Raw genomic sequence first — 14,997 nt, forward strand, 5'->3', positions numbered from 1 at the left:
TACAATCTTTTCAAGTCTTTCTGCAATATCGTAGAAGGAACATCCAGCCTCATTACAGGACCTCGTTAATACTCGGTGGGGGGTTCCTAACGGCATCTTTGTAGCCTTTAAGGCATTCTTGAGTAACATCAGCACACCACGTGCAATTTCAAAGGTAATTAACGATCACGACCGTTACAAGGCGCATTTAAAGCGAACCTGATTTGCAACATCATAATGGTGCTACTAGCGCCACTGTTATGCTACTGGCGCGAAATTTGGAGAAACATTTGTAGACTTAGAGAAAGCTTTTTACAATGTTTACTGGAATACTCTTTCAAATTCTAAAGGTCGCAGGGGTAAAATGCAGGGAGCGAAAGGCTATTTACAATTTGTACAGAAACCAGATGGCAGTTATAAGAGTCGAGGGACATGAAAGGGAAGCAGTGGTTGGGAAGGGAGTAAGACAGGGTTGTAGCCTCTCCCCGATGTTATTCAATCTGTATATTGAGAAAGCAGTAAAGGAAACAAAAGAAAAGTTCGGAGTAGGCATTAAAATCCATGGAGAAGAAATAAAAACTTTGAGGTTCGCCGATGACATTGTAATTCTGTCAGAGACAGCAATGGACTTGGAAGAGCAGTTGAACGGAATGGATGGTGTCTTGAAGGGAGGATATAAGATGAACACCAACAAAAACAAAACGAGGATAATGGAATGTAGTCGAATTAAGTCGGCTGATGTTGAGGGTATTAGATTAGGAAATGACACTTAAAGTAGTAAAGGAGTTTTGCTATTTGGGGAGCAAAATAACTGATGATGGTCGAAGGAGGATATAAAATGTAGACTGGCAATGGCAAGGAAAGCGTTTCTGAAGAGAAATTTGTTAACATCGAGTATAGATTTAAGTGTCAGGAAGTCATTTCTGAAAGTATTTGTATGGAGTGTAGCCATGTATGGAAGTGAAACACGGACGATAAATAGTTTGGACAAGAAGAGAATAGAAGCTTTCGAAATGTGGTGCTACAGAAGAATGCTGAAGATTAGATGGGTAGATCACATAACTAATGAGGAATTATTGAATAGGATTGGGGAGAAGAGAAGTTTGTGGCACAACTTGACCAGAAGAAGGGATCGGTTGGTAGGACATGTTCTGAGGCATCAAGGGATCACCAATTTAGTATTGGAGGGCAGCGTGGAGGGTAAAAATCGTAGGGGGAGAGCAAGAGATGAATACACTAAGCAGATTCAGAAGGATGTAGGTTGCAGTAGGTACTGGGAGATGAAGAAGCTTGCACAGGATAGAGTAGCATGGAGAGCTGAATCAAACCAGTCTCAGGACTGATCACCACAACAACAACAACATATATGCTGAAGCACCAGCACATTCAGGACCTCTCGAAAACGTCTCGTTACTGATACAATTTTTTGTAGTTAAATGGTGGGAATCGTCGTTGAGGTGGTTAAAGAAATTTCTTTCTTAGTTGCCAAGACTTCTTACATAACAGAACCCAGCTTGTTGTCCTCAACGACGAGTGCTCATCAGAGACAAGGAGTGCCCCAGGGAAGTGCGACAGCACTGCTGCTGTTCTCTATATACATGATTGATTTGGTGGACAGTGTAGGCAGCTATCTGTGGTTGTTTGCTGACGATACCGTTGTGTTCGGCAGGCTGGCGGAGATCGGTAACTGTTCAAAGGTGCAAGGCGACTTGGACACAATTTATAGATGGTGTGATGAATGACAGCTAGCTCTAAATGTGCAAAAATTTAAGTTAATTCTGATGAGTAGGAAGAATAAACCTGTAATGTCTGAATACAGTATTACTAGTGTCCTGTGTCGGCCCCCGGTAGCTGAGTGGTCAGCGCGTCAAATGTCAATCCTAAGGGCCCGGGTTCGATTCCTGACTGGGTCGGAGATTTTCTCCGCTCAGGGACTGGGTTTTGTGTTGTTCTAATCATCATCATTTCATCCTCATCTACGTTGTAAGTCGCCGAAGTGGCGTCAAATCCTAAGACTTGCACCCGGCGAACGGTCTACCCGGCACACGGCATTTACATTTCTTTTAGTGTCCTGCTTGACACAATCAAGTCGTTTAAATATCTTGGCGTAACGCTGCAAAGCGATACGAAATGGAATGAACATGCGAGAAATGTGGCAGGGAAGACGATTGGTCGAATTCGGTTTATTGTGGAAACTTCAGAATCGAGTGATTCATTTGTAAAGGACAGCGCATATAGGACGCTGGTGCGACCTAGTCTTCAGTACTGCTAGATTGTTTGGGGTCCGTAGCAGGAAGGACTGAAGGAAGACATCGAAGCAATTCAGAGGCGGGCAGCTAGATATTTTTACCGGTAGTTTCGTTCAGCATGCAAGTGTTACGGAGATGGTTCGGGAACTCAAATGAGAATGTCCTGGAGGGAAGCGGACGTTCTTTTCGAGAAACAGTAACGAGAAAGTTTAGAGCATCGGCATTTGAAGCTGACTGCCGAACGATTCTACTGCCGCCAACATACATTGCGCGTAAGGACCATTAATATAAAATACGAGAAATTTGGGCTCATACGGATGCATATAGGTAGTCTTTTTTTCCCTGGCGGTCTTCGAAAGAGGAACTGGAAAGGAAATTGATTAGTAATAGTACTGGGTACCCTCCGTTACGCAGCGTACAGTGGCTTGTGGAGTATCCATGTAGATCTACTCCATTCTAAGGCAACGGCACATTTGAGATTCATCAAAAAAACCGTGGATATGTTATAATAAATTGTCAGGTAATGACAAATGGGCGAGTAAAGCCTTCAGGAGGTCGTAGTACGAACTACAAAATCATACGTTTCACAAGTTCAGCGTAGCATAGAGATGCCGAGGTACGAAGTAATGGGCAGGGGGATCACGTTTAGCCGTATCGTAACCCTTTTTTTACCTTTTCTTTTCCTAAAATGGTTTCAGTCTTTTTTATTAATTTAACAAAAATATTCGACGTTATTTAATTTTAAGTGTGCCACCTCCAGAGTGAAGTTTTTGTGAACTTTTATAGTCTCTTGTCCTTACTGACTGGCTGTGAAACTTTTCTTTTTTGTCTTACACCATTTATATGGATACTGAAATCTTTATATATGTATACTGCAGAGGAAACATGGTGACTAGCATATGTGATTTGGCACCAAAGTAACCGGCAATGGCCGAAATGGAGAAGATATAAAATGCCGAATGGTAATAGCAATGAAATTGTGAGAGGGATATGCTAACATGGAATATAAATTTGTGTTTAAGCAAGTCCTTCTGGCAGATATTGGTCTCGCGTGTAGACTTGTACGGAAGTTGAACGTCGACGATAATTCAGCCCAAACAAGAAGAGACTAGAAATTCTTTGAAATATAGTGTTACAGAAGAATGGAGGTGATTAATTAAATGGGTCGATCGAATAGCTAATGACGGGAAACGAATGCTGTTGGGAGAAAATAATTATGTGGCACAACACAACAAGGGATCGGCTGATAGGATGCATTACGAGACATAAGGGAATCGTCAAGTTTGGTAATTCAGTGTGCTTGTTGGAGCTGCTAGTGTATTACTCGCAGTTCCGGTTCGCACATTAGCGAATGAACAGTGCCTTCATCCTGAAGTTTTGCTATACTTGACCTTTCATACATTTTACTGTTTTTTCGATAGTATTCGATACAGAGCATGCTGTTATTCGTGGCCGGCCGCTGTGGCAGAGTGGTTCGAGACGCTTCAGTCCAGAACCGCGCGCCTGCTACGGTCGCAGGTTCGAATCCTGCCTAGGGCATGGATGTGTGTGTGTCCTCAGATTAGTTAGGTTTAAGAAGTTCTACGTTCTAGGGGACTGATGACCTCCGATTTTAAGGCCCATAGTGCTTAGAGGCATCATCTGTTACTCGTGTCTTGTTTCACATACTGATTGTTAATTTGATTTGGGTGCCACATCTCGTACGACATAGTCCATAACGTTACTATACAATTATGAGCTTGATAATGATGTATTAGTCGGCATTGGTCACCAGCGTAGCATATAAACAAACAGCCTGGAAGGAACAATGTTTTCTTGTACGGAGTACTAACGTTCTCTAGGCGTTCTCCCACACGCTTCAATCGAATTGCCACAGAGTATCACACAAAATCACTTGTTTAGAATCATCCACTGTCCAGTGCTGTCGCTCTTTACATCACCTGTTTACACCGTCACTTGTCGTTTACAGAAATATCTGGCTTATGAGGACCTGCAGGACGCACAGGCCTTGTGCTAGGTGGAATACAGGGTGTCCGAAAAGGCTTTCCCTGATTACATGAATCGATTAATTCAGGCTAGAAGTAAGATACAAATATGAAACTGGTGTCTAATTGTTTACAAACTATCAAAGTTTTTTTCACACATCAGTAAACTTCTACTTCCGTTGTTGCCTAATGACAGTACACGTCGATATCACTTTGCGGTCGAAATGCTATCACGTGTTGAGGACAATGATGGTTATCTGAGACGAAATGTCTTTTTCGACGAAGATGCCTCTTTTGTTAATGGAGTAGTGTATCGCCATAATCTGAGCATTTGGGGTTCACAACCCCCTGGCGAGGTCATGGAGTGCACCAGAGGCAGTCCAAAGGTAAATGTTTGGTGCGCGCTATTGCACAATCCAATTATCGGGCCATTCTTCTTCGCTGAGGCTACCATCACATCTACAGTGTATCTGGACATGTTGCAACTGTATGCTGTTCCTCAGCTGCTTCAGCATAACCCCGATGTCTTGTTTCAGCAAGACGGTGCACCGCCTCATTGGGGTTTGGACGTCCGTGCCTATCTCGATATGACCTTTCCTGGGTGATGGATTGGTCGTGATGGGCCAACGGTTTGGCCTCCACGCTCTCCTGACATAAACCCATTAGACTTGTTTTTATGGGGTTATGTCAAGGACGAGGTCTACCGAACACGTGTACCAGATCTTGAAACCCTGCGGCAACGGATAACCACAGTCGTTGAATCGATCCCTCCAGTGATGTTGGCTAATGTGTGGACGGAAATTGAATATCGCCTAGATGTGCTACGGGCTACCAAGGGTGCTCATATGGAAGTTTTCTGATGTGTGAAAAAACTTTGTAGTTTGTAATCAATTAGACACCAGTTTCATATTTGTATCTTACTTCTAGCCTGAGTTATCAATTTATGTAATCAGGGAAAGACTTTTCGGACACCCTACTTCTAGCAAGCACTTCAGAGTTTAGGAGTGATTCCTTCCACTAGTTTCATATGACTTTTTACAACCACCCTGTGCACTGCTCGACGTCCCTATCCCCAAGTACATCACGGCTGCCTGGTCTTAGTTTAGATGCGGTAGTTTCTTCGCGTTGCAACTTCATAATTACATAACCAACAATAGACATGGTCAGCATTATGAGGATTAAAATGTCCATGATTTGTTACTCAGATGACATCTAATGACTAATCCACCTTCGAAGTCCACCCCCGCTGCTGCTGCTTTTGTGCTACCAACAAAAAACTCCCATCTTCACGTTTTACTGGTTACGCGAGGCGTTCGGATACTTTTGATCAGATGGGTCAGAGGTTAAGGCGTGCCATTTCTCAGGGCGGTGCTTTGAAACGCGAACGCCTAGCGGTTACGGAAATGCCAACATGTGACCAGTTAATACGATCAAAATACTAGCACTATATTTCCAGAGCAAGCGCGTTGTCAACACTTTGAACGTAGTTTTCAAGTCTTGGCGGCTGGGTTTTGCTCAGCCCTCCTTTTTTCCGGAAGCACGTAATACGGGTTTCTCACCAGATCTCTGAACGATGACAACTTCATTAACGAGACGGGGTAAGAGACACCTTGATAGGTAACGGCCCACAAGTTTTAGGAGCACAACTTAATGAAGACGGCAATAAAAACAACCAAAAAATGGTGGAGTTGAATGTCTTGCGCAAACGAGGTCAGCACACAGGGTGGCAGCGAATTACAACGTCAAAATTTCGGAGTTTTTTTTTTTTTCTCTGGACTCGTAGGCCGAGCACTTTCTAAAAAAGAAGAGTGATTTTCCTGGCTTCCTTATACATTAATGAGGTGTGGTTTTGGTTGATACACAAGTGTATCATTTTCAGTGCCGAACGCTGCCACATATGATAGTGCACTTTAAAAGAGTAAATAAAAGTATTTTCTTTTTATTATTTCCGTTTCCCAAACGAGGATGATCATTCAAAATCGAAATCAGCGCCTTCAGGGAACAAATGTGCATATACACTGTAGCGGCAAAGAATCTTGTACAGGCATGCGTATTCAAAAATGGTTCAAATGGCTCTGAGCACTATGTGACTCAACTTCTGAGGTCATTAGTCCCCTAGAACTTAGAACTAGTTAAACCCAACTAACCTAAGGGCATCACAAACATCCATGCCCGAGGCAGGATTCGAACCTGCGACCGTAGCGGTCTTGCGGTTCCAGACTGCAGCGCCTTTAACCGCACGGCCACTTCGGCCGGCATGCGTATTCAAATGCAGAGATATACGAGGGATATTCGGAAAGTAAGTTCCGATTGGTCAAGAAATAGAAAACGCTGTGAAAACCTAATAAACCTTTGCACATGTGTGTTCGTCAGTGTCTTTAGTATGCCTGTCGGTTACATCACTTCAGTCTTTTCAATTCTGAGCACATGGTGAGCACATAAAGATACGTAGAATACAGTGCCTCCCGCCAAATATGAGGTCCTGGTGAGAGATTTCGCCTGATGTTATGCAGCCCATATTACAGAATTGTCATACGGTTCCTACTATGTGAGAATTCTCGGTCCCAATCTGCAGGGACAATCAAAATGCTCCTGCAGCGTTTTCGATGGGAAGTGTTTGTAGAATGAAATTTTCACACTACAGTGGAGTGTGCGCTGGTATGAAACTTCCTGACAGATTAAATCTATGTGCCGGACCGAGACTCGAACTCGGGACCTTTGCCTGCCAGGAAGTTTCGGGAAGTGTTTGATCACCTGCACTACAGCCCGTAATTGGCTCCGTCTGTGTTTCATCTTTGTTCACATTAACTACTGGCTGTGAAGACAACATTTTTGCACAGACAACGAGCTATATATGGAGCGTAGACAATTTGCGGGAAGGACAGGCGGCTGTCTTCTATGTCGAGAGTATTGGAAAGTTGGAACAACGTTACGTCAAATGCCTAAGTCGGAGTGGAGGCTATGTAGAGCAGTGGCAGGAAGCTGTACCTAACTGTTGCAGATAAAATGTTACTGATTTTCAAAGTGGTTTTCATTTCGCGATCAATCGGAATATACTTTCCTAACAGCCCTAGTGCTAACAGCAGAATATGGCACTCCGCTCGGAAACGCCTATATAAGGCAACAAGTGTCTGACGCAGTTGTTAGATCGGTTACTACTGCTACAGTAGCAGGTTACCAACAGTTAAATGAGTTTGTAGTGTTATAGTCGGCGCACAAGCCATGGGACACAGCATCTCCGAAGTAGCGGTGAAGTGGGGATTTTCCCTTATGACTATTTCACGAGTGTACCATGAATATCAGGATCCCGATAAAAAATCAAATCTCAGACATCGCTTCGGCCGGAAAAGGATCTTTCAAGAACGGGACCAACGACGACTGAAGAGAATCTTTCAACAAACCGTAAGTGCAACTCTTCCGCAAATTGCTGCAGATTTCAATGCTGGGCCATCAACAAGTGTCAGCGTGCGAACCATTCAACGAAACATTACCGATATGGCTGAAGACCCACTCGTGTATCGATGATGACTGCACGACACAAAGCTTTACACCTTGCCTGGGCCCGTCTACACCGACATTGGACTTTTGATGACTGGAAAGATGTTGCCTGGTCGGACGAGTCTAGTTTCAATTTGTATCGAGTGAATGGACGTGTGCGGGTTTGGAGACAACGTCATGAATCCATGTACTCTACATGTCAGCAGGGGACTGTTCAAGCTGGTGGAGGCTCTGTAATGGCGTGAGGCGTGTGCAGTTGGAGTGATATGGAACCTCTGATACGTCTAGATACGACTCTCACAGGTGACATGTACGCAAGCATCCTGTATGATCACTTGCATCCATTTATGTCCATTGTGCACTTCGATGGACTTTGGCAATTCGAGGAGGAAAATGCGACACCCCACACGTCCAAAATTCTTACAAAGTGGCTCCAAGAACACTTTTCTGAGTTTAAACACTTCGGATGGCCACCGAACTCCCCAGACATGAACGTTATTGAGCATATCTGGGATGTCTTGGAATGTGCTGTTCAAAAGACACCTTCACCCTCTCTTACTCTTACGGATTTATGGACAGCTTGCAGGATTCATGGTGTCAATTCCCTCCGGCACTAATTCAGACATTAGTCGCGTCCGTGCCACGTCGTGTTGGGACACTTTTGCGTGCTCGCTGGGGCCCTTCGCGATATTAGGTAGGAGTACCAGTGTCTTTGGCTCTTCGCTGTAGATTGCGGAGCTATAAGTATTGTTCATGTTGTAAATTTAAGTATGTCAGTTTACGCCATTAACTGAATTACATTCTTCATACCAATTCTCGCAGTTCGTGAAGGACTCGTTTTGTTATGTTAAAAGTAATCTATAAAACGTCTAATATTATATAAAGGAATTAAATAATCGTCATACTGTAAAATATCTGATAAACACACACAAGCACTAATTGTGAATCCCGAACTGGCATTAAAGGATTCCATTTTCGCTATAGATTAGGCAGCTAGCGATTTAAAGAGTGACGACTGGTAGTGAAACGGTTTCGCACAATGAACTTTATACGTCAAGTGTTTTTAAGAAGAAAATAATTTCGGCACTGTCATCAGCAACAAAGCCAAAACGTCAAAGTTCGTTATTATAGAATAAACTTTGTTTTTAACAGAATATCGGAAGTAGTTTGCATTTTTTATATTATTGCCATGTTTTGTCAGTGCCCAGTAGGGAATTCAGTTAATGCTATTCAGAAATTACGGTTACGAAAGTACCACATACGATTCGTATACCGTCAAAACACTTGCCCAGCCTCCGACTTCGTTTATCTTAAAATCACCTGCATTTTATTCTTTGTTAGAAAGATTTCTCAGGCAAAGCAGGATGGGGATACAAAGGCGTGGATGTGATGGTAGCAGTTCTGTAGAAATAATAAGACAGAGCGCTGTTCATCGAAGGGATTTCATCTACATCTACATCTACATACATACTCCGCAATCCACCATACGGTGCGTGGCGGAGGGTACCTCGTACCACAACTAGCATCTTCTCTCCCTGTTCCACTCCCAAACAGAACGAGGGAAAAATGACTGCCTATATGCCACTGTATGAGCCATAATCTCTCTTATCTTATCTTTGTGGTCTTTCCGCGAAATGTAAGTTGGCGGCAGTAAAATTGTACTGCAGTCAGCCTCAGATGCTGGTTCTCTAAATTTCCTCAGTAGCGATTCACGAAAAGAACGCCTCCTTTCCTCTAGAAACTCCTACCCGAGTTCCTGAAGCATTTCCGTAACACTCGCGTGATGATCAAACCTAGCAGTAACAAATCTAGCAGCCCGCCTCTGAATTGCTTCTATGTCCTCCCTCAGTCCGACCTGATAGGGATCCCAAACGCTCGAGCATTAGTCGTATTCGTGTTTTATAAGCGGTCTTCTTTACAAACATCTTCCCAAAATTCTACCAATGAACCGAGGACGACTCTCCGCCTTCCCCACAACTGCGATTACATGCTTGTCCCACTTCATATCGCTCTGCAATGTCACGCCCAAATATTTAATCGACGTGACTGTGTCAAGCGCTACACTACTAATGGAGTTTTCAAACATTACGGGATTCTTTTTCCTATTCATCTGCATTAATTTACATTTATCTATATTTAGAGTTAGCTGCCATTCCTTACACCAATCACAATTCCTGTCCAAGTCATCTTGTATCCTCCTACATTCACTCAACGGCGACACCTTCCCGTACACCACGGCATCATCAGCAAAGAGCCGCACATTGCTATCCACCCTATCCAAAAGATCATTTATGTATATAGAAAACAACAGCGGACTTACCACACTTCCCTGGGGCAGTCCAGATGATACCCTCACCTCCGATGAAAACTCACCAGCGCGGACAACGTACTGGGTTCTATTACGTAAGAGGCCTTCGAGCCACTCACATACTTGGGAACCAATCCCATATGCTCGTACCTTGGTTAAGAGTCTGCAGTGGGGCACCGAGTCAAACGCTTTCTGGAAGTCAAGGAATATGGCATCCGTCTGATACCCTTCATCCATGGTTCGCAAGATATCAGCCTACGAATAACTCGAAACTACGGGTCGGCTGACATTCGGCAAGGGTGGCGAGGTGAGGCAAGCTGCACCGCGGAAAGAACTTCTTGGTTCCGTGGGCAACGATCCCTGCTGTCTGTCCCCTAATACGTGCAGAATTTGCGAAGTCGGACTGCCGTTTGCGTATTGACCGGAGTGCGACTGCACTGCACCGCTGTCGCACGTGGTCACGTCGCTGGGGCGCTCTTGCTCCTGATCTAGTCGCTCCAGAATTCCAACCGATGGTAATTGCTTTCCTTACATGCTACAGACGTAAACATGTAAACAAATTTTAATTTTTGTGCTGCCCCAGAAACACATTGTACACAATGCCTGACAAAACGAAGTGAAGTACCCAGTAGACAGCAGTAGGATATCAGTTTAACTTCGCACACTTATACACCAGCGGCGGATATGTAAACGCGTCATTGATGGTTAAAATGTCTGTGTTCATACAGTGACTCTATCCTCATATTACAGCGTTATTCGGATGCAGACGCTGGCACTAACGATTGCAGCTATGGTAAACATTAGGAAATAGACTGGCATTTTGCTATTAAATATTGTTTTTGCGACTGTTGAAAATTTGTGCCCGACACTGACCCGAACACCGATTTCTCGCTTTTCGGGAACGGTCGCGTTGACCACTTCGGCTATCCGAGCACGTCTACAAGTCGTGGACTCTCACGTGTGGATGTTTGGATCGGTACCGACCATGTACTTCAGGATCACACTATTGTCGAAGAATCACTGGAAACGCTCATATCCATTAAATATCTGAGAGTATGAGTACCGAGTGATTTAAAGAAGAACGACCACGCGCTGGATTAGCCGAGCGGTCTGGGGCGCTGCAGTCATGGACTGTGCGGCTGGTCCCGGCGGAGGTTCGAGTCCTTCCTCGGGCATGAGCGTGTGTGTTTGCCCTTAGGATAATTTAGTGTGTAAGCTTAGGGACTGATGACCTTAGCAGTTAAGTCCCAAAAGATTTCACACACATTTTTAAGAACGACCACATAAAACTAATCTCACGTAAGACGCATACCAAAGTAAGATTCACTGGAAGAATCTTCAGGGACGGCAGTCCACTTACAAAGCACGTAGTTTACAAAACCGTCATTTAACGAGTACTTGAACATTAGTCGATATACGGGGGCTCTCCGACAGTATGGTGTCTGCTTTATGGTGTTTGAGTTTGGCACAGGTGGTCATTTTTCAACATGAAAAATTGTTTTTCGCCGGTTATTTCATCAGTCCAAATGCCGATACATGCGTGTGCCTAATTCAGTTTATCGTAAGTCGCTATCTAATTGAAAATTTACATATTGAGAACGTAGACTGTAGTACAAATGTAAGGTGTATGATTTAAACAGCAACCGGCCACAAGTATGGTTTTAGAAAGTTAATTTACATCAAACCATTACCATTTTCAAATTTTATTACAAATCCACGTTCAGATGGCTTTTATAGATTTCCTCTCATTCCTCCTGGGATCTCATTCTGTTCTTTATAAAAGTTTGGTGCGCTTAAGTAAACAAATAGTTGTTCGTTCACATTCTGTAAACTTACAAGAAATATTTCCTGTATAGCCTTCACAGAAAAATTCATAGAAGAGCTTTAAAATTATAGAAACGCCAAACGCTCTATCACTGTCACTTTGTCACAATGATATCAGAAAATGTTTAGTGTAACTTCCGACGCCGAGTCTCATCTTTCGGACATCTCGAAGTTCAAAATGGCTCTGAACACTATGGGACTTAACTTCTGAGGTCACCAATCCCCTAGAACTTAAAACTACATAAACCTAACTAACCTAAGGACATCACACACAGCCATGCCCGAGGCAGGATTCGAACCTGCGACTGTCGCGGTCGCGCGTTTCCAGACTGAAGCGCCTAGAACCGCTCGGCCACTATGACCGGCTGTCTCGAAGTTCGCTTGCCGTGTATACGTAATTATACTCTTCGTGACTGAATCCATTAAGCAGCTGTTTCTGAAGGTTGCGCGTCTTACGATTTTCTCTCGGTACAGCAAGATGTGACAACGTGCGAAGAGGATCCACTTGCATCTTTGCTTCGTCACCTCAGCAATCGTGGCGTTTGTTGCGAGCTATTCACAGATGCCTTGGCACGTAGCTTGTTGATGGTTCTTCTGTATGCATATGTTTAAAGGTAGTCCCAGTATGGTAATACATTTCTAAGGGTAATCTGTCGTCTATCGAACACATATTGGCTTACAGGGTCTACAAATCTTTCTTGTTACTACGAAGACCATAGGGATATCCCACCATTTCGGCTAGCGTTATTTTCTTGGTACTTGTCACTGCACAAATTGGTGGAATCATTGATCGCTAAGCAGTCTGTAAATAATTACTGTGAAGAAATTTTCGCGATACCATTTAGCATCCTGCTCTACCAGCTGCCCAATCTTTATCGATCTCACAATTACAATGCTTACTATTCATCGAAGTTCTAAAAATTTTGAACGGGTATGTTCAATGTTGTTTGTCTTTTGTGTCTTAATTGCGTAATAATTTACACATTGAAATTACTTTTATTTTCTTGATGTTTCCTGTCTTAAGCGATATTTCGTGGAACTCTGTACAGCTAGGGTATTAATGCTTGTTGTCTATATACTTTCTGCACACAAGATGACATGTTTTGCGTATAATGTGCGGAAACAATTAATAGCCCTTCAATAAACTGACTACAAAATTGTAATTGTGATTTTTTTTATCTGTTTCAGGTAAATATGGCTAGATACTACTGGCTCAAGATAACGTGGTACGTAAAAGCAAAATGAATATAAAGTCCTGACTTTCAGTAACATCAATTTTTGGAATTTGGACGTTCATGTTGGAGAATTATTTTTTTCCCCACTGAACCTCTTGTAAAGTATTCCCTGCTATTCTTGTGTCTTAGAACGGAGCGAAGTGGCAAAGGGAATACACATGGGACCCGAAATCTGGAAGGTCTGGCTTCAAATCCCTGTTCGGCCATCCAGATTTGCTTTTTCTTTCATGTCCTTAAAACACGAGAAATGCCGGGATAACACCTTTGACATAGATTGGAGCGATTTTCAGCTTAATCGTTGTCCAATTAGATGGACTAATAAATCTATCAACGGATGTAGCAGCGTGCTTCATTTAATAGAAATGAGAATTCTTTCTTTCTTCTTCCACAGTCGGTATTACCTCCCTCTCATTCACAGAGTTGACAAAATTCATGGGATATCTCCCAATATCGTGTTAGACTTGGTTTTCCCCTTCGTGACACAGCAGTTTGACGTGGCATGAGCTCAACAAGTCGTTGGAAGTCCCATGGAGAAACAATGACCCATGCTGCACCTAAAGCCGTCCACAATTGCGAAACTGTGGCCGTTGCAGTATTTTGTAGACGTTCTGACCTCTCGATTATGTCCCATAAATGTCCGATGGGATTCATGTCGGACAATCTGCGTGGACAAATCAATAACTCGAATTGTCCAGAATGTTCTTCAAGCATATAGCGAACAATTATTGTACGGTGACATGCCGCATTGTGTCCATTAAAATTCCATCGTTGTTTGGGAACATGAAGTCCACAAATGGCTGCAGATGGTCTCAAAGTAACGAACATAACGGTCGGATCAGTTAGACCAGGGCACTCAGTCCACTCCATTACATGTAAGCACAGCCTACATCTCCACGAAGCCGCCACCACCAGCTTGCAGAGTACCTTGTTGACAACTTTGGTCCACAGCTTCGTGGGGTCTGCCCCACACTCGAACCCTACCATCAACTCTTACCAACTGAAATTGAGACTGAGACTCATCTGACCTGGCCACGGTTTTCCAGGGTTTTTGTAAGGTCCAACGGATATGCCTGCGAGCCTAGGGAAGGCGTTGCAGACGATGTCGTACTGTTAGCAAAGGCACTCACGTCGGTCGTCTGCTGCCATAGCCCATTAACGCCAAATCTCGCCGTACTGTCCTGACTGATACGTTCGTCGTATATTCCAGACTGACCCACAAAAGTATTTCAAACAGTGTTGCTTGTCTGTTAACACTGGTTCCCCTACGCAAAAGCCGATGCTCTTGGTCGTTAACTAAAAGCCGTCGGTCACTGCGTTGTCCACGGTGAGAGGTGATGCCTGAAATTTGGTATTCTCGGCACACTCTTGACACTGTGGCTCTCTGAATACTGAATTCCCTAACGTTTTCCGGAATGGAATGTCCCATGCGTCTAACTTCAATTACTATTCCGCGTTGAGAGTCTGTGAATTCCCGTCATGCGGCCCTGATCACGACGGAAATCTTTTCACATGAATCACCTGAGTGCAAATGACAGATCTGTCAGCGCATCATCTTTTTATACGTTGTGCACCGCCATCTATGGATGTGCATATCGCTATACCACGACTTTTGTCATCTCTGTGTACTCCTAAACACGTTACCCTTCGTTATACTCATGTCGCTTTTGCAACAGTGTCTTCTACTCGAGTTTACACAGATACAGGTGGCTGCTGTCTCTTTTCGTAACCAGGATTGCGTTTTGAAAGAATCCATCGAAATCTGAATGGCTAATAATCCTAAAAAAAGGGACAAGGGTTACCTCTGAGCAAGTCGTGGGACTTTCCTCCGATATATGTTAAAAGTCGACGTTACTGATTGGCAGAAAATTTTGATGATTAATTACAGCAGCGGTTTAAGAACCATTGACATTCCTAGTATC

This window comes from Schistocerca cancellata, chromosome 9 (assembly GCF_023864275.1).
Source record: "Schistocerca cancellata isolate TAMUIC-IGC-003103 chromosome 9, iqSchCanc2.1, whole genome shotgun sequence".
Classification (NCBI taxonomy): domain Eukaryota; kingdom Metazoa; phylum Arthropoda; class Insecta; order Orthoptera; family Acrididae; genus Schistocerca; species Schistocerca cancellata.